An 18360-nucleotide genomic window follows, 5' to 3' on the forward strand; every position below is an offset into this window, starting at 1 on the left:
AACCAGGTACTGGTACCAACATCCAGAAGTATTATACAGAAAAGAGAGGAGGAGACTAGTTCCCCAACTTAAAAGTCTCCAAGGAATAGGGGGACGTGGGACTTTCTAGGTACTATAAACACATAAACATGTACACAAAATAATATATATACATTTTATTCAGCAAACAGGTAGATTTTAAAATAGACATATGAAGGATGCATGTCCTAAAGAAATTTGGAAACCCTGATTTAGGGGAATGTAGGGAACTCTGATGTAAGTGGAGGCCTTGGTGAGCGAAATGCCCCTTACATCAGTGTTCCCTATTAACAAAAAAAAAAAAAAAATGCTGTGCGCTGCTAAAATGTTTGGATTTGGCTTTAAGAAAAGGTGGCAACCCTAACAGAGGCCCTTAAAGTAAGCCCTCACATATACAAAGTGAAGTGAACAGCCTCAGATGATACACAGAGATGAAACAAATCTCCCTACATTCGTTTTATTTGTATATCTGCTGTCTTCAGCTTTCTTCACTGTTTAGAAAGTGAACAATTTTTTCTTCCTTTTCCAGCACTGGGTGTGGAGTGTTGGCATACACTGTGTGACAGCTGAATGCAGGAAAGCCCCCCCCCCCTCCACATTGACAGAGGAAGGAAGAAACATGCAGAGCTGTGCTGTGAATAGACCAGCTCTCTGCTAATCTATCTCAATGCACCCTCTCCAACACTAATTTCCAGTTGCTTTTATCTCCTGTGTCAGAGAACTTATCAGAAGTTATTATGCTGATAACAGAGGAAAGGAGCAGCAGAAAGACAGGGGACTTAGGGCTTTGGAGAGAGATAAGTAAACACTACAGATATATGTGCCTAGGTCATATTTCATTAAAGGGGTTTACATCCACTTTAACCACTTCAGCCCCGGAAGGTTTTACCCCCTTAATGACCAGGCCATTTTTTGCGATTCGGCACTGCATTACTTTTTACGGAAAATTTCGCGATTGTGCGACACTGTACCCAAATACAATTGATGTTCTTTTTTTTTACAACACAAATAGAGCTTTCTTTTGGTGGTATTTGATCACCTCTGCAGTTTTCAGATTTTGCGCTATAAACAAATAAAAGAGCGTCGATTTAAAAAAAAAAATAATCTTAATATTTTTTACTTTCTGCTATTAAACATTCCCAATAAAAAAATTTTTAAAATTCTATTTTTTATCAGTTTAGGCCAATTTGTATTCTGCTACATATTTTTGGTAAAATAAATCCCAAAAAGCGTATTTTAATTGGTTTGCACAAAAGTTATAGCGTTTACAAACTACGGGATTGATTTTTGGACTTTTTATTTATTTATTTTTTTAATCACATCGATCTGCGATTTTTAGCGGGACTGCAACATTGCGGCGGACAGATCGGACCCCTAACTGACATTTTTGACACTTTTTGGGGACCAGTGACACTACTATAGTAATCAGTGCTAAATATTATGCACTGTTACTGTATAAATGACACTGGCAGGGAAGGTGTTAATACTGGGGGTGATCAAAGGGGTTAAATGTATGCTTCAAGTGCTTGCTCACTGTGTGGGGGTGAAGGGTTCTGTGACAGGCACAGAGAGATCGGGGTGTCAACTCAGCTGAAACTGCTGATCTCTCCCTGCCTGTCTGACAGAAGATCTGCCTGCTTTGTTTACATAAGCAGACGGTCTTCTCTCGGTTTCTCCGACGATCGCGGGAGGGCATGAGTAACCGATCCTCTGTATCGTGAAACGCGTCAACCTGGCATGTCTCTGGATGCACTGTCTGTATGGATTTGTCTATGAGGAATAAAAAATGTCATTGTTTTTATCTTTTCCGAGTGCGGTCCAACTTCTTTTGGTTTGAATACATTTCTGGATGGCGGATCTGACCTGCACCGGCATATTCAGCCTCACCTGAGCGGCTCCTTCTCTTCAAATTTTACTTATCTCCATCATACAAAAAATGTAATGTGTAAATATAAATAAAGTGCAAAGTGTAAATAAGTACATTGCCGGGACAATGGAAATGACCCGGGACAGGCGCCTATTTGCTGGGACTGTCCCGGCAAAAACGGGACAGTTGGCAAGCATGATCTGTGCACATTTTAGAACAGGATGGACAAAAAATCCTCGTCCTTTGTTTTGGTAAAAACTTTTCTCATATATGAATTTTGTCATTGTATTCAGCTGGAGTTTATCTTTAAGTGTTAGATATATAGGTCAATATTATTTCCAGGCAGCAGATTATCTCTAACTAAACAACAATCAGCTTTTTAAACGTACATTGTACATGTTTGTAATGAAAGGAGACACGGGTCTTTTTGTACTGGTTTTTCGGTAAATCTCTAAATTTGCTGCGGGGTCCCTGCTGTACGTAAAACAGTTCATGTTTATAAAATGGGACTGGCCGCTAAGTATTGCCACTTGTGTCTGCGGTAAAGCACTTTGTACAATATAGGGTTTCACATTTAAATGCATTCATCCACATGTATTTGGCTTCTCTATCTCTCTCGCTCCTTTTTTCCCCCCCTCTCCCCTGAAATTGAGAATTATATTTCTCTATAAAACTTGGCGTTGACATCACAAGGCTGCTCGGAGTCATATTTTATACAAATCACAACATTTCAAAATGCAGTTTTCACAGTGTACACGAGAAAACATCCTTGATTTACTCGCCGATTCCGTCCTCCTCACAAAGACACGCATTATTGAACCGTGATGAAAAATACAATCTGCATTTTATTAGACGCGGGGGAGATCTATTACCAGCATGTTGTATTTTTCCATCTTGTTGGAGATTAGATCCTTTTGCATCCAGCATTTTAACTTTTTTTATTTTTTTCCTTTTTTAAACCTAAAAAAAAAAGTTCAGTCATCAGTTTGGAAACTGCCGTTGCTTCGTGTTGTGTATTTATTGTTCACAAATGATTGGCTGGGATAACTGGGGTTTGGAGATGTACAATAATTGATATTCAGGGGCAGTATGCGGCTGGCTAATTATGACCTGGTGTGTATTTAGTGTTAACCACTTCTGGACCGGAAGATTTTCCCCCTTAACCACTTGCCGACTGCCACACGACTATTTACGTCGGCATTCAGCCCCTCACAGGCAGAGCGACGTAGGTTTACGTCGCTAGCCTGTGAGGGTCTAGGGAGCGAGCGCACGCCGCCGGAGGCGCGCTCCCGCGTGGTCACGGACCCCCCCCCGCGCGTGTGACCGGCGGACCCGATGTCCACCGGTCACTCGCGATCGTCGGGTGGAGAGGGAGAAAGGCAAGCCGCCTATCATTCTCCCCTGTGTATGAATGGTGATCATATGGTTCTACTATGTAGGACCGTTGATCACTGTTCATACACCTCAAGCCACAGCCAATCACAGTTAGAATCACGCCCCTAGGGACACACATAGCCCCTCCCTCTCAAAAAAGTTAACCCCTTCACTGCCAGTGTAATTTTACAGTAACAGTGCATATGTACAGCACTGATTACTGTAGAAATGTCACTGGTAACCCCAAAAGTGTCAAAAATTGCAGTCAAGGGTCCGATCTGTCCGCCGCAATGTCGCAGTACCGCAAAAAAAATCGCAGATCGCCGCCATTACGCGTTAAAGAAAAAAAACAACAAAAATGACAAAAATCTTTCCCTTAGTTAATAAGGCAATAACTTTTGCGCAAACCAATCAAAATACGCTTTTTGCAATTTTTTTTTACCAAACATATGTAGCAGAAAACAAATTGGCCTAAAATGTTAAAAAATTTTGATTTTTAAATTTTTTTTTTGGGGAATTTCATATAAAAAATTTGAAAAATATTGTTATTTTTGAAAAATTTACGCTTTTTTTTTGTTTATAGCGCAAAAAGTAAAAATCGCACAGGTGATCAAATACCACCAAAAGAAAGCTCTGTTTGTGGGAAAAAAAGGACGTCAAATTCGTTTAGGTACAGCGTCGCACCACCGCGCAATTGTCCGTTAAAGTCACGCAGTACCGAATCGCAAAATAGGCCCTGGTCAGGAAGGGGGTAAAATCTTCCGGGGCTTAAAGAGGTTGTACACCGAGAATTTTTTTTTTCTCTTCTTTAAATCCTGAAAGAGAAACCCATAATGAGCTAGTATGCATCGCATACTAGCTCATTATGAAATACTTACCTTAGAACGAGCCCCCGCCGTGCCGTCCGCTTACCTGTATGACGGGCGACATGTATAGTCGCCCGTCTTCCGGGATCGCGGCATCCGGCCATCTGATTGGCCGGAGCCGCGGTGACGTCACTCCCGCGCACGCGCGCGGGAGCCGACGGTCACGGCACGGGGCTCTGAAGGAACGGCACGATCTGCCGTTCCTTCAGAGCGCATGCGCCAGTGACGTCACTGGCTGCATTAAAGGTAAATATCTCCTAAACGGTACATGTTTAGGAGATATTTACAGTACCTATAGGTAAGCCTTAATATAGGCTTACCTATAGGTACAACTTCCTGAGGAGGGTTTACTTCCTCTTTAAGTGGTTAACCACTTAATCCCTGGAGGATTTTCATTGCTCAAAGACCAGGCCCTATTTTACGATTCGGCACTACGTTACTTTAATGGACAATTGCGCGGTCGTGCGACGATGTACTCAAAAGTATTTATTTCAGGTACTTATATAGCGCTTTCAATTTACGCAGCGCTTTACATATATATTGCACATTCACATCAGTCCCTGCCCTCAAGGAGCTTACAATCTAAGGTCCCTAACTCACATACATACACAGTAGGGCCAATTTTATACAGGATCCAATTAACCTACCAGCATGTCTTTGGAGTGTGGGAGGAAACCGTAGTACCCAGAGGAAACCCACGCAGGCACAGGGAGAACATGCAAACTCCAGGCAGGTAGCGCCATGGTTGGGATTCAAACCAGCGACCCTCTTGCTGCTAGGCGAAAGTGCTAACCACTACACCACTGTACCGCCCACAAATAAACATAATGTCCTTTTTCCCCCACAAACAGACCTTTCTTTAAGTGGTATTTGATCACCTATGCGATTTTTATTTTTTGAGCTATAAACAAAAAAAGAGCGACAATTCTGAAAAAAATAAAAAAAATAAAAAAATTCACATTCTGCTATATAACATTCCCAAAAAAAATGAAAAAATCAAAACTTTTTAACATTTTAGGCCAATTTGTTTTATGCTACATATTTTTGGTAAAAAAATAGCAATAAGCCTATTTTGATTGGTTTGCGCAAAAGTTATCGAGTCTAATAACTACGGGAAAGATTTATGTCATTTGTATTGTTTTTTATGTTTTTTACTAGTAATGGTGTCAATCTGCGATTTTTTGCAGGACTGCGACATTGCGGCGGACAGATCGGACCCCTGACATTTTTGACACTTTTGGGGGGACCAGTGACATTACTGCAGTAATCAGTCCTTAAAAAATATGCACTGTTACTGTAATAATGACACTGGCAGGGAAGGGGTTAACACAGTAAATGATCAAGGGGTTAAATGTGTACCTAGGGGTGTGTTTCTAACTGTATGGGGCATGGCTTGTGAAATGATCATAGAGACATGTGTTCCTATATAGAAGGATCACAGGAGCTTTGTGATCATTCCAGGGAGAAGAACGGTCAGCTGTGTTTACAACAGCTGACCACTTTTCTCTCCCATCGAGGAGCGATCACGGGTGTCAGGTGGCAATCAGATCCGCCTGCTCCATGCATCGGAGTCCCTGCTGACGAGTGGGGGGCGGAAGCGTGCCGCCGGCAGCGCACGCTCTCCCCCTAGCTGCAGGCGCACGACCGACGTATACCTTTGAGTGTTCGCACAGGAGGGCTGCCTAGCCGCAGTATAACTGCGGCGGGCGGTCGGGAAGTGGTTAGAGATTGTTAAGTCTTTTTTTTTAAAAATAACAAACATGTTATACTTACCTCCTCAGTGAAGTTGGTTTTGCACAAGGCAGCCTGGATCCTCCTCTTCTCGGGTCCCTCGTTCCTGCTCCTGGCCCCTCCTTCCTGTCGAGTGCCCCCACAGCAAGCAGCTTGCTATGGGGGCACCCAAGCTGAGCTGCAGTCAGACACAGAGCTGTGGTTCGGCCCCACCCCTCTCTCTCCTGATTGGCTAACTGAGCTTGAAAAAGGAGCGCACGCTGGCAGCCTGCTTCAGTGCGCATGCTCCAAAACACGTCACGAGCACGCCGGTGACGCATACACGGAAGACGCTGCGGCTCACCTTGCTGTCCAGCCCTCGGATTCGTCCCTCCACACCATCTTCACATCCTGCTGGACAGGGTTACAATGCCAGCGGCATTACAAGACTTAGAAGGTGGCCTCATACAGACCCTGTACACCAGGCATCCAATGTGCTTGATCCTACAATCTTTTATGTGAGTTTTTATTGTGTCCTTCATCAATAAATCATCCACCGTTTATACTCGGAGGCGCCTGTTTTCTCTGTTTTATTGCAAGTTTGGAGATCGCTTCCACTCCCCTTGAGGCTGGCCCTGAGTCCAGTGACTGTGCCCCATCTTTCACATGGACAATAAGGGCAGTCTTCAAGACTGCTCTATGGACATTATCCAGTCGTAACATGTCCACTGTTTGCGCCACTATGTATTCTTTGTTACTGACTTTGATTGACAGCCACGGGAGCCAATGGCGCCACTGCTGTGTCTCAGCCAATCAGGAGGAAGAGTCCCGGATGGCTCGTGGACATCCCTGGATAGAGATGGGGCTCGGGTAAGTATTAGGGGAGCTGAAGGGGCTGCTGCACACAGACTTTTTTTTATCCTAATGCATAGAATGCATTAAGATAAAAAGCCTTCTGACTTTACAAGGTGGCCATACATGAATCAAAATTCAGCCGGTTCAAAAGGGACTGGGTGAATTTCGATCCCAATGTGGCCAATGCCATTGAACAGAAGTCAATATTCCATTCAACTTCCGTTCAACCGCCCTCTCGGCTAAAAGCTACTGGAACAGCAGCTGCAACCAATGGCTGCAGCGTTGATCTGTGTATTCTGACAGCGGGGGAGTCTCCCCACTGTCAAAATGCAATAGCACAGTGGGGAGGATTCCCTCATCCACCTCAAGTGTGTGGACTGGGAAAAAGTTCTGTTTTTTTTGGTCAGCCCATTGGCTGAATTAAAAAAATGAGCAGCGTATAGTAGCTTTAAAGAGACACAGTCACATTGCTTGCTGAAAATTACTAATGAAATCTTAAAAACATTTTATTTATCATCCATTAAGGGAGGCTGGAAATTCCTAATTCTTGGACTTGTGGGTTATACTGCTACCTACCAGGAGATGTGAACACTGGCAAGCAAAAAACATTAAAGCGGAGTTCCGGGCACAAAATCGATATTTTTTTTTGTGCCCGTCCGCTAGCTCTGCATCACCTGAAAAGGAATTGGATAGTTAGCTTCTTTTTTTTTTTAAAACTCACCTTGTAATTGAATATCGTAAATACTCACCTCAGGGTACTTCCTCCCTCAGCGCCGCGGCTCCGCTGTCACTTCCTGTCTCGCGATGATTCCTGGGAGCTGAACGTCATCGCTCCCAGGAATCAATGCGACGGCACCGGCCCTGCTCGTCACTTCCGGGCGACGCCGCATTCCCCTGCTAAACAGCTTCTGGGCATGCCGGAAGTGACGAGAGGGTCCGGTGCAGGCGCATTCTGGGACAAGAAGACGCGGAAGAAGACACAGAAGAGGACCGCGCCGGCTTCAGCTGCCCACAAGAGAGATGGAAACGCTGTGGAAGAAATTTTATAAGTAAGTATTTCTTCTTGCAGGTAAGTGCGAACCGGGACAGATCAGAGGCTAGCCATTGTGGAATGTGCTAGCCCTGACTGTCCCGGGGGTATGTTTGTTAAAAAACAACTTCTGTGCCCGGAACTCCGCTTTAAGCCAAGCCCTGTAAAACTGTGAACCGGTAATGGAAAATGTCTGTCACTCATACAGGGGAAAGCAATCCTGTGTCCACCACTGTGAGTGCAGACCAGGGAAAGAGCTTGGCTCCAAAAAACTGTTGAGCAAGGGATGGATCCCATGAAGCCACACATCAATGTAGACCAAAGGTCTCAAACTGGTGGCCCTCCAGCTGTTGCAGAACTACAATTTTCATGAGGCATTGCAAGGCTGACAGTTACAAACATAATGCCCATAAGCAGAGGCATGATGGGACTTGTAGTTCCACAACAGCTGGAGGGCCACCAGTTTGAAACCCCTGATGTAGACCCACTAGTATTGAAATGAACGGCAGTCTCACCCTCTCGCCCACAAAGTGTTTAACTCCGACCCTCGGATTAACCATGGGGAACCCAGCGTTTCAGTCTGCCACTCGGAGCTTAACCACTTGCCGACTGCCTAACGATGATTTACGTCGGCAGTCAGCCCCTCACTGGCAAAGCGGCGTAGGTCTACATTGCTAGCCTGTGAGGGTCTAGGGAGCGAGCGTGCGCCACTGGAGGCGCGCTCCCGCTCCCGCTCGGTCACAGACCCCCCCCCCCTGCGAGTGACCGGCGGACCCGATGTCCGCCGGTCACTCGCAATGGTTGGTTACAGCGGGAGAAAGGCAGGCAGCTAATGTAAACAAAGCCGCCTGTCATTCTCCCCTGTGTAACAGCACAGATCATACGGTCCTGCTATGTAGGACCGTTGATCTGTGCTGTTACACACACAGCCACATCCAATCACAGTAAGAATCACGCCCCTAGGGACACACTTAACCCCTCCCTCTCAAATAAAGTTAACCCCTTCACTGCCAGTGTTATTTTTACAGTAACAGTGCATATGTATAGCACTGATTACTGCAGTAATGTCACTGGTAACCCTAAAAGTGTAAAAAATGTCAGTCAAGGGTCTTATCTGTCCGTCGCAATGTCGCAGTCCCGCAAAAAAAAATCGCAGATCGCCGCCATTACTCGTTAAAAAAAAACTATAAAAATGACAAAAATCTTTCTCTTAGTTAGTAAACGCAATAACTTTTGCGCAAAACAATAAAAATACGCTTTTTGCGATTTTTTTACCAAACATATGTAGCAGAAAACAAATTGGCCTAACATGTTAAAAAATTTAGATTTTTACATTTTTTTTTGGGGGGGGGGGGGGATTTCATATAAAAAAATGTGAAAAATATTGTTATTTTTGCAAAATTGTCGCTCTTTTTTTGTTTATAGCGCATGATCAAAAAATCGCACAGGTGATCAAATACCACCAAAAGAAAGCTCTGTTTGTGGGAAAAAAAGGACGTTAAATTAGTTTGGGTACAGCGTCTCACGACCGCTCAATTGTCCGTTAAAGTCACGCAGTGCCGAATCGCAAAATAGGCCCTGGTCAGGAAGGGGGTAAAATTTTCCGGGGCTTAAGTGGTTAATCATGGGGAACCCATGATTAGGCTCCGAGGGGAAGAGTAAATCGCATTGGGGGAGAGGGCTGGCAAAGCCCAGGCTTAGGCTGCCATTTATTCCAATACAATGGTGAGGCACTAATGCTCCCACTGACACCAATGATAGGGCACTAATCCCCACAGTGAAGCCAATAATGGGGCTCTAATCCTCCCACTGATACCAATGATATGGCACTAACAATTCCCCTCATACCAAAGATAGGACATTGTTTACTCCCGCTGATGTTTTGACAAGTTCTACTTCTACTGGCCACACTCTGCCCCCCCCCCCCCCTAAAATCTGAAGCACAGTAAACTGGCCCTTTAATTAGAAAGTTTGCAGACCCCTGCTTTAAACTAAAGGTTTGGTTGGGCAGTGAGTCGCATCATCTACCAATTATCTTTGCGGTCATCGTTTCAAATAAAATCTCTCAATGTGTACATGCGAAGAATGCACACAATGTTCTTCCTAATGTATAAATTAAAGTAGAAATCTCTGCTTCGTACATATGTGGACCTCACGGAAGGTGCTTCTGCCCAGGTGGTCTTATTATGAATGGAACATGCACTAATATCTGGCCTTGGCATACAAGTAACGACGGCACTTTTGTGGGATATATACAGAATTCTGGAATGCGTTAGAAGTGGCAGCCATTTTGTAAACTGCCATGTTTACAAATCAGCCCGTTAGATTTGGAAAAAACATCCAAATATCAAAAATCAAGCAGAAATCATCGCTGTTCCTTTTTTTAATTGGAAATTTGCGTTTTAACCGACAACTTTCCTGACAGGGTGTGACAGAATAGATCTACGGTCTCTCACATATCAAGCTGTTCTTTATAGCCGAGCGAGTGTAAAACTTGTGAAAACATTTTATTGCTGACAAGCAGCCTGAAACATTTCTGTTTTCTGAAGTCATGATGAATTAGTGGCATCTTGTTCTAATTTCAGCTAAGATGGCTGTGGGCATGTGTGTTTACAGTACGCGGTTCATTCCCGAGGGAGGCACCTCTGTAGTACACTGGAGGCAGATAAGGTCATCCTAACCCAGATCCTCCAATTACTCCCTCCACCTTCATAAACAGCTATGTGTGCTGTGTTTTTTTTCTCTGGTTTTTGATGATTTGTTGTGATCTGCTTTATATGGCTCACCACACATAAGCTTAGCGTTTGCTTTTCCATGATTTGCGCAAAACCTAAAAAAGGCATAGACTATGGGATGGGTCAAAGTGGATAAAGTATTGGGTAAGATAGACTATATTGGTTCCCAAAGTTACAGCATAATGCCATTTCGGCAAAATTAACCACTTGACCTTTGAAGGATTTACTTCCCTTTATGACCAGGCCTTGCGTTACCTTAACTACTTCCATACAGACCTATTGTGGCATTTCTCTCCTACATGTAAAAATCATTGTTTTTTTTTTTCTTCTAGAAAATAAATCAGAACTCTCTAAGATGGAACTGACCCACAGTGTGCTTGTGTGCTTCCGTCAGTATACCCCTTTCTCCAGTCTTGAACATAGATATCAGATATTTTAGCCACCCTACATGCAAGACTAGCCGACAAATAGCTTGTATGAGATCTGGAACTGTTTATTGAACAAACTCACACAGATATATACCCCACCAGGTCAGGTGAGCCTGGTTACATTATCATATCCAGATAAAATTATATAGAGAAATATAATTAACATAACTAAGGAACAACCAACACAAACAGTATTCTACTTCCCCATTAGCAACTAATAGCTGAATGTGATTTAATTAACATGATAATTAATTCAGTACTTAAACCAGCCTAGGTGACACAATGTCCACCCAGACAATGTTGTGATTAATCAGACAATAGGTGACCCAATTAACAACGGGACCGACATGCTTAGCAGAAAACACTTAACACCTCAATACGCAGACAATAGCAGGAGACCACCAGTAACAGACTGCCCATCTCCTACATTGAAGAACATAGAACAGTGGCCAATGTAACCTGCTCTTTCAATGAACATGTATAGTTCAAAATCAAACAATTCAGGAATAGTCTTCATATATTTCTTGAGAGATATTGTTGATAAATATTACTGTCCCGTTTGAAGTAATCCAAACCACATTCTCCATTAAGTAGTTGTCCATCATTTTCTCAGTCTCCCTTTGCCCCTAATAGACACAGTGTGACTTACACATAAGGCTCCTTTCACACAATCGGATTCTACTCTATGAAGAGGTGGATGTCAGTGGAAATGTGTCTGCTGACACCCATCTATCATCCGATCCAACAAGATCTGCTTAAAACAGACGGATGACGATACCTTCGCCATCCGTCCAGCAGGTCTGATCAGATGGGATCAGATGAAAATGGACATGCTGTCCGTTTTCATCTGATCTCCCCAGAGAGGAGAGCGGGACTCTGACAGGTCCGTGTCTGCACAGTGAGCAGAGATGACCCTATCATCAGCCTGCTTAGTGGGGTTCAATGGAACGATCCCCGCTGAGCTAGCAGAGCTCTCCCGAGCGGATCTCCCCAGTGAGAGAGGGGCCTAAGAGGGACCTGGAGTGCTGAGACAGGGATTTCCCAACCTCTCTAAGAAAAGCTGTGTTCAGTGGGCCCCCCAAACAAAGTCCCTCCCGTCACACCCCCAAACATTATTTATGTTTTTTTAGCGGAGACCCTAGGGAATAAAATGGTGGTCGGTGCAATTTTTTATGTTACTCTGTATTTGCGCAGCAATTTTTCAAACGCATTTTACAAAAATAAAGCAGTTTTATGAATTTAAAAAAAAACACTACAGTTAAGGCTCATACACACTAAAAGGAAATTGGGCGAGAGTTTTCGTCCAAAGAGCTTTCGTACAAATTTCATATAGTGTGTACACAACTTTCTACAGCCGATTCCGACCTCCTGAATGACAATTTTTCGAAAGGATAAGCTTCAAAAATTTTCTCTTATTGCTTAATGTGTACCATTTTCGTGCGATTTTCATTTGAGAAAAATCAGAAAGGAAAGACTGCGCACGATCAGAAACAATATTATTTTTATATATTTATTGTACTGGAATTTTTGTAAGAATTTTTTTTCATCGGTTCCGATATGCTGTGAAACAATGAGGAAAATCAGACGATCGTTCGCCTGATTTTCTTATAGGGTGTACCCTACTTTAGCCCAATTTTTTTTTGTATCATGTGATATATGATGTTTGACAATTTTTCCCTCTAAATGTTTTTTTTTTTTTTAAACTTTTATTCCTATTACAAGGCAAGGAATGTAAACAGCTCTTGTAATAGGAATAGGGCATGATAGGTCCTCTTTATGGAGAGATGTGGGGTCTGTAAATCTCCACATCTATCCTCTAGGCTGGAAAGCCTGATACATAAAAAAAGAGAGTCATAGAGATGACTGGGGATCATCTGGTCCTCATTCAGCTCTATGGTAAACTTCCACCACCAGCGGATTCATTCTCTGGCTCTCTGATCGAATGGGCGAGTCGGTAGAAGCACTCTTCCTTCACCTGTCAAATCGACATGTAACCGAATACATTTTGGTCTAAATGTATTGTGACAGGAAGTCAGGTAAATCTGTGAATGTAGTCACAGACAGGAGCTACACTTCCACCTGGGTTAGACAAATCACCAATTACTATAGGGTGTTGGCTGCAGAGGTAGCCAGAACTGTCTAAGGAAGTTGAAAGGCCTTCAGCTGTTCAGAATGAGGAAATGAAGGCCTCTATAATTGTCCAAAGGAAGTCTAATGGATTGCTGCCTCTGGAAGCTGTCTCCTGAAGCCATGTGGGCTGGGAGAAGGAGGACAGTCAGATGTGTGCCTCCTGACAAGCTGGTGAGCATGGGAGGGTAACCAAGTGTGAAGACGTCTCAAAGGTGAGAAAACAAACTATTTCTATGTGAAAGAAATAAAGGAATGTTTGCCATGTGAAGGTGCAAGCCAAGAGACATTCTCATTGTGATGAGTTAAGGACATGTTCAATGGACATTTGTGCTGTGTGAAGAGATTATAAATGGACTATTGAGTGTCCGCTGTAGGACAAGAAAGTCTGCCCAACAGTAGGTTGAAGACAGACTCTTAGGTAGGTTCCAGAGTGAGAAGGTAGCCGCCCACAGAGGCAAGGATTTATTTTCTGTTTTATTTTGGATGTTTTTGCTGCATGCAGTCTGGTGAAGAAAACACCATTAATAAACAAAACTGTTGTTTGCAAGCACTTGTCGGCTATCTCTCTGGGAAAACGCACCCCCAAGGGGTCATCTACGCCTACCACCGAGCTAATCCCTCACATATGGTGGAGGATGCGGGCAGAAGCAGAGATCCCTGCAAGGAAGTGCATATGTTTGATGAACTTTATCTGGTGCATGAGATTGCACAATCTATGTGTGCAGGAGAGAAGATCCTGAAAGAGAAAAAAACGTGTTTTAAAGAGACAGCGGTCTCAAAATTTTTGATGAACTTTGTTGTGTCTGGTGCAAGGGACTGCACAAACTGTGTGTGCAGGAAAAGAGATCTTGCAAGAGAGAGAAAAAACTACTAAGTTTTAAAGAGACAGTGGTCTTAAAAGTTTTTCTGGACTTTAAAACATTTTTTTGTGGAGTGACTAAAGATGGGGCGATCAAAACGGCTGAAAGATGCAAGGATCGCTGAAATGAGAGACCGGATTCTATGGATGGAGGGGATGCTACCGTCTGAACCAGCCCCATCCGTGCCTGAACGGAATCGGCTAAAGAGAAAGGTTGTTGTCCCTAGCAACACTGGGGCAAATGCGGATTTTCAGCGGAGCTTTTCAGCTCAACAACAGGCTCACCAAGAGAGCATGGCAGCTCACCAAGAGAGCATGGCAGGCTGGAAACAGAGACGCCAGCAGCCAATGGAGCCCATCGGTTTGGAGGAAACCGAGTATGTGTGCAGGGCTGAGTTGGATGCCTTGGAATGGAAAATGGAAGAAAAGGAACGAGCCCTGGAGTTGCTTAGGATAGAGCATAGAAACGTGCAGGCTCAGGTGTTCCAGTGGGAAGAATCCACTGCTCTTCTTTTTTCCGAGTTGCACAAACGCAGAGAGACTATAATGGAGAAAGATACCATCCTCATGGAAAAGGAAATTGAAATTCAGACTTTGCAGAAGCAAAATTTGTGTGAAATGTTGGAGTTGCGTAATCAGCTGGAAAAAAGTCTTCAGTGTTTGGAAGCTACATAAATAGACCTGCAAGGGGCGTAGGAACAGAATGTCGCTCTGAAAACTACATTGTCTCTCAGCGACAACGAGAAAAGTGAAAGAGAGGCTAAATTACTGAGTACTGTGTATGAGCTCACCACTTTGAGCAATGTGGTAGATGAATTACGTGCAGACTGTGAAAGTTGGAAAGGTGAAGCCCAACGTTTCCAGCAGCAGTTAAAGGAGAAAGAAGCCTGTGTGGCAGAATTACAGTCTCATTCCCAGAAGCTAGCCAATGAGGTGAAAGCTCTTATGCAGGGAAAAGGAGATTGTGAACATAAGAGGGAAAAAGTAGAGGCACAGCTTCTGGAATCGCAAGTCAAGGTGTCAGAAGGTGACCGAGTGTGTGCTAAGCTGTCAGAGAAGGCAAACCGACTGCAGGTTGAGCTGGACAATGTTACAAATCAGCTTTCTCAAACAAACAGCAAATCTAGAGAAATTGCGGAAGATTTTTCTATCTTGGAATCGCAGCTGCAAGACACGCAGGAACTCTTACAGGAAGAGAGGTGTCAAAGGCTGAGTTTTAGTACAAAGCTCAAACAAATGGAAGATGAGAAAAATGGCTTCCTGGAAAAATTAAAAGAGGAGGAGGAAGCAAAGAAAAACCTATCAGAGCAAGTCGCAACATTGCAAGCTCAGATAGCGGATATGAAAAAACGCATGGAAGAAAGCGTTGGTTCATTAGAGTGTGTTGAAGATGTGAAAAAGAAGTTTGATCAGATGCTTGGTGAGGAGAAGACTGTGTCTGCAAAATATGCAGAAGAACGCGACCGTGCAAAAACGGAGGCGCGTAATAACGAGAGCAAAGCCCTGTTCTTGGCTCGCTCCTTGGAGGAAGCTCTAGAGTATAAGGCTGAACTAGAAAGTGTTAACAAACAGCTGCGTACAGAAATGGAAGAATTGGTCAGCTCCAAGGATGATGTTGTGAAAAGCGTTCAGGAGCTAGAAAGGTCTAGGCGAGCCTTAGAACAGCAAGTAGAAGAGATGAAGATTCCATTGCAGGAACTGGAAGAGGAATTACAGGCAACAGAGGATCTGTCCCAAAGAGGGGATAGTGTGCCTGATGCAGTTTTTAAAAGGATCAGAGTTTTGGGGTCTGTCCTGAGTCAGCCTCAGAAATGTGATGACATGTGGCTTGAATCACCCCTTTGGAATAAACCGTTCCTTCAAAAACTTCAAGCATTGGAAAATGTATCATTAGAACTTCAGCAAACAAAGGAGCTGTGTAAGAAATGTGATGATTTCTCAGTTCAGGCTGAAAACCTAGTGGAGAAAACTAAAGCGGAGAAAACTAAAGGAAGTGATATAAATCTGGGAGAAAAAAGCAAACGCCACCTAGTGGAGAAAACTAAGGCTGTTGGTGAAAACGTGAAGCAATGAATTTCAAATGCCTTTCAGGGAATATTTCCAAAATGGAACTGGTGAAAGACAGGTGGCAGAAGTTTGATCGTGATCTTGAGATGCATTCCATGTGGAATTCAGATAGAGAAAAGGAACTAGGTGACCTTGAGCGGTCAAATAGTTCAGCAGAAAGTGCATTGAAGAAACCTGTAAAAGAATGTGTTGCAGTTCCATGCTTCTTCACTGATGCAGAGAGGAGGACTATAATGGATACCACCCAGATCGCTGGGTTCAAATGTGTTGCCTTTGACCCCTATGTTGGTGGAAGGAAAGTTGATGATGTTCTGGTTGGCTACTTCTGTGAAGAGTTTGGCAAGAAATATAAACTGAATATCAAATCAAATAGTAGGCCTTTACTGCGACTCGCTCAGGAGGGCGAACAGTTTAAGAAGTTGATGAGTGCAAATGCTTCAGATCTGCCTATGAATATTAAATGTTTGGTGAATGATATTGATGTCTCTGGGAAAAGGAACAGGGGTCACTTTGAAGAAATGTGTGACAGCCTGTTGTCTCAATTGGAAAATCCTCTGCACAGCATCTTAGAGCAAGCCAAGCTCAAGAAGGAAGATCATTCCCTTTTACAACAAAAAGTCAATGATTGTGTACAGCTGTATGGAGAGGCAACTCAAGTCACAGAGGGACGTCAAGAGTCCCTACTTGGAACAAAGCTTAGTGAAGCAGAGGTTCTCAAAGTGTTGTGGAAATCATTTGTTGATTGCAGAGAGAGGCGGCTCAAGAATGTTGAAGACATTAAGACTAGCACAATTGAGTTGCCTATGGATCACGGTCCTCCATGGCGGATAGGACAAACTTGTATCCAAGACAAACTTGAGAAGGAGCGAAATGATGCCAAAAATACAGTTGAGGAATGTGTAAATGAGATGAGAGACAAACTGTTTGACATTTATGAGAAATCTGTCAATGAAGATGACAGAAACAGTTTCATTCGGAAGCTTGAAGATACTAAGAGGCGTATCAGTGAGTGACAAGAGCAGTGCCTGACACATACGTGTCTGGAAATCTGTGTCCCAACCCTAGGGTTGAAACAAGAGGTGGGGGGGGGGTATGCGACAGGAAGTCAGGTAAATCTGTGAATGTAGTCACAGACAGGAGCTACACTTCCACCTGGGTTAGACAAATCACCAATTACTATAGGGTGTCGGCTGCAGAGGTAGCCAGAACTGTCTAAGGAAGTTGAAAGGCCTTCAGCTGTTCAGAATGAGGAAATGAAGGCCTCTATAATTGTCCAAAGGAAGTCTAATGGATTGCTGCCTCCAGAAGCTGTCTCCTGAAGCCATGTGGGCTGGGAGAAGGAGGACAGTCAGATGTGTGCCTCCCGACAAGCTGGTGAGCATGGGAGAAGACCCCCTGAAGTGATGTGCGCTAAGGAGGGTAACCAAGTGTGAAGACGTCTCAAAGGTGAGAAAACAAACTATTTCTATGTGAAAGAAATAAAGGAATGTTTGCCATGTGAAGAGGCAAGCCAAGAGACATTCTCATTGTGATGAGTTAAGGACATGTTCAATGGACATTTGTGCTGTGTGAAGATATTATAAATGGACTATTGAGTGTCCTCTGTAGGACAAGAAAGTCTGCCCAACAGTAGGTTGGAGACAGACTCTTAGGTAGGTTCCAGAGTGAGAAGGTAGCCGCCCACAGAGGCAAGGATTTATTTTCTGTTTTATTTTATTTTGGATGTTTTTGCTGCATGCAGTCTGGTGAAGAAAACACCATTAATAAACCAAACTGTTGTTTGCAAGCACTTGTCGGCTATCTCTCTGGAAAAACGCACCCCCCAAGGGGTCATCTACGCCTACCACCGAGCTAATCCCTCACAGTATGAAGAAATTTGATATAAATTTAATTTGAGTACAGAGTTTCATGATCGCACAATTACCAGTTAAAGTAGTAGTAGTCAGTGCCAAATAGCAAAAAAAATGGGCTGGTCATGAAGGAGGTAGAATCTTCCAGAGCTCACAGTAAGTGGATAAAGTTTTATGCTTTTTGGTCTGCATGTTGGAATGAAATTCTACAGATGTATGGTCAGCTTTAAATTCTTGCAATATAGCGGTCATGTAACATTGAAGCCCCCTATTACAAAAGGTAGAGTTCTACCAATGGTCTTCCAGTAAAGTGTCCTGAAGATTTCCCGAAGGAAAGTGATAAAAATCAGGGTTAAAGATGGAGTTTCAGCTTCCATTCTGGAGAAATGTGAACTGTACAAATCAGTCCTGTGGTTGCGGCAGTTTTTGGAATGATTTGTGAAACTAAAGTCTGCAAATTCGGCACGATTTTCATGGCAGATATTCAGTCCCTGGGCATCTGAAATTGATTACCACCCATGTCTGAATCGCATTAGCGTTCCTGTACACAAGCGGGCCAGCTTCTTCCCCC

General features: G+C 43.5%; 1 protein-coding gene across 5 annotated transcripts in view; it reads left to right on the forward strand.

Annotated features, from left to right (window-relative positions):
* Window positions 1-18360, forward strand: part of TENM4 (teneurin transmembrane protein 4) — a 1723986-nt gene that overhangs the window by 1008488 nt on the left and 697138 nt on the right. The window lies entirely within an intron of this gene.

Source organism: Pelophylax lessonae (genome assembly GCF_965119305.1).
Source record: "Pelophylax lessonae genome assembly, chromosome: 2".
NCBI classification, from domain to species: Eukaryota; Metazoa; Chordata; class Amphibia; order Anura; family Ranidae; genus Pelophylax; species Pelophylax lessonae.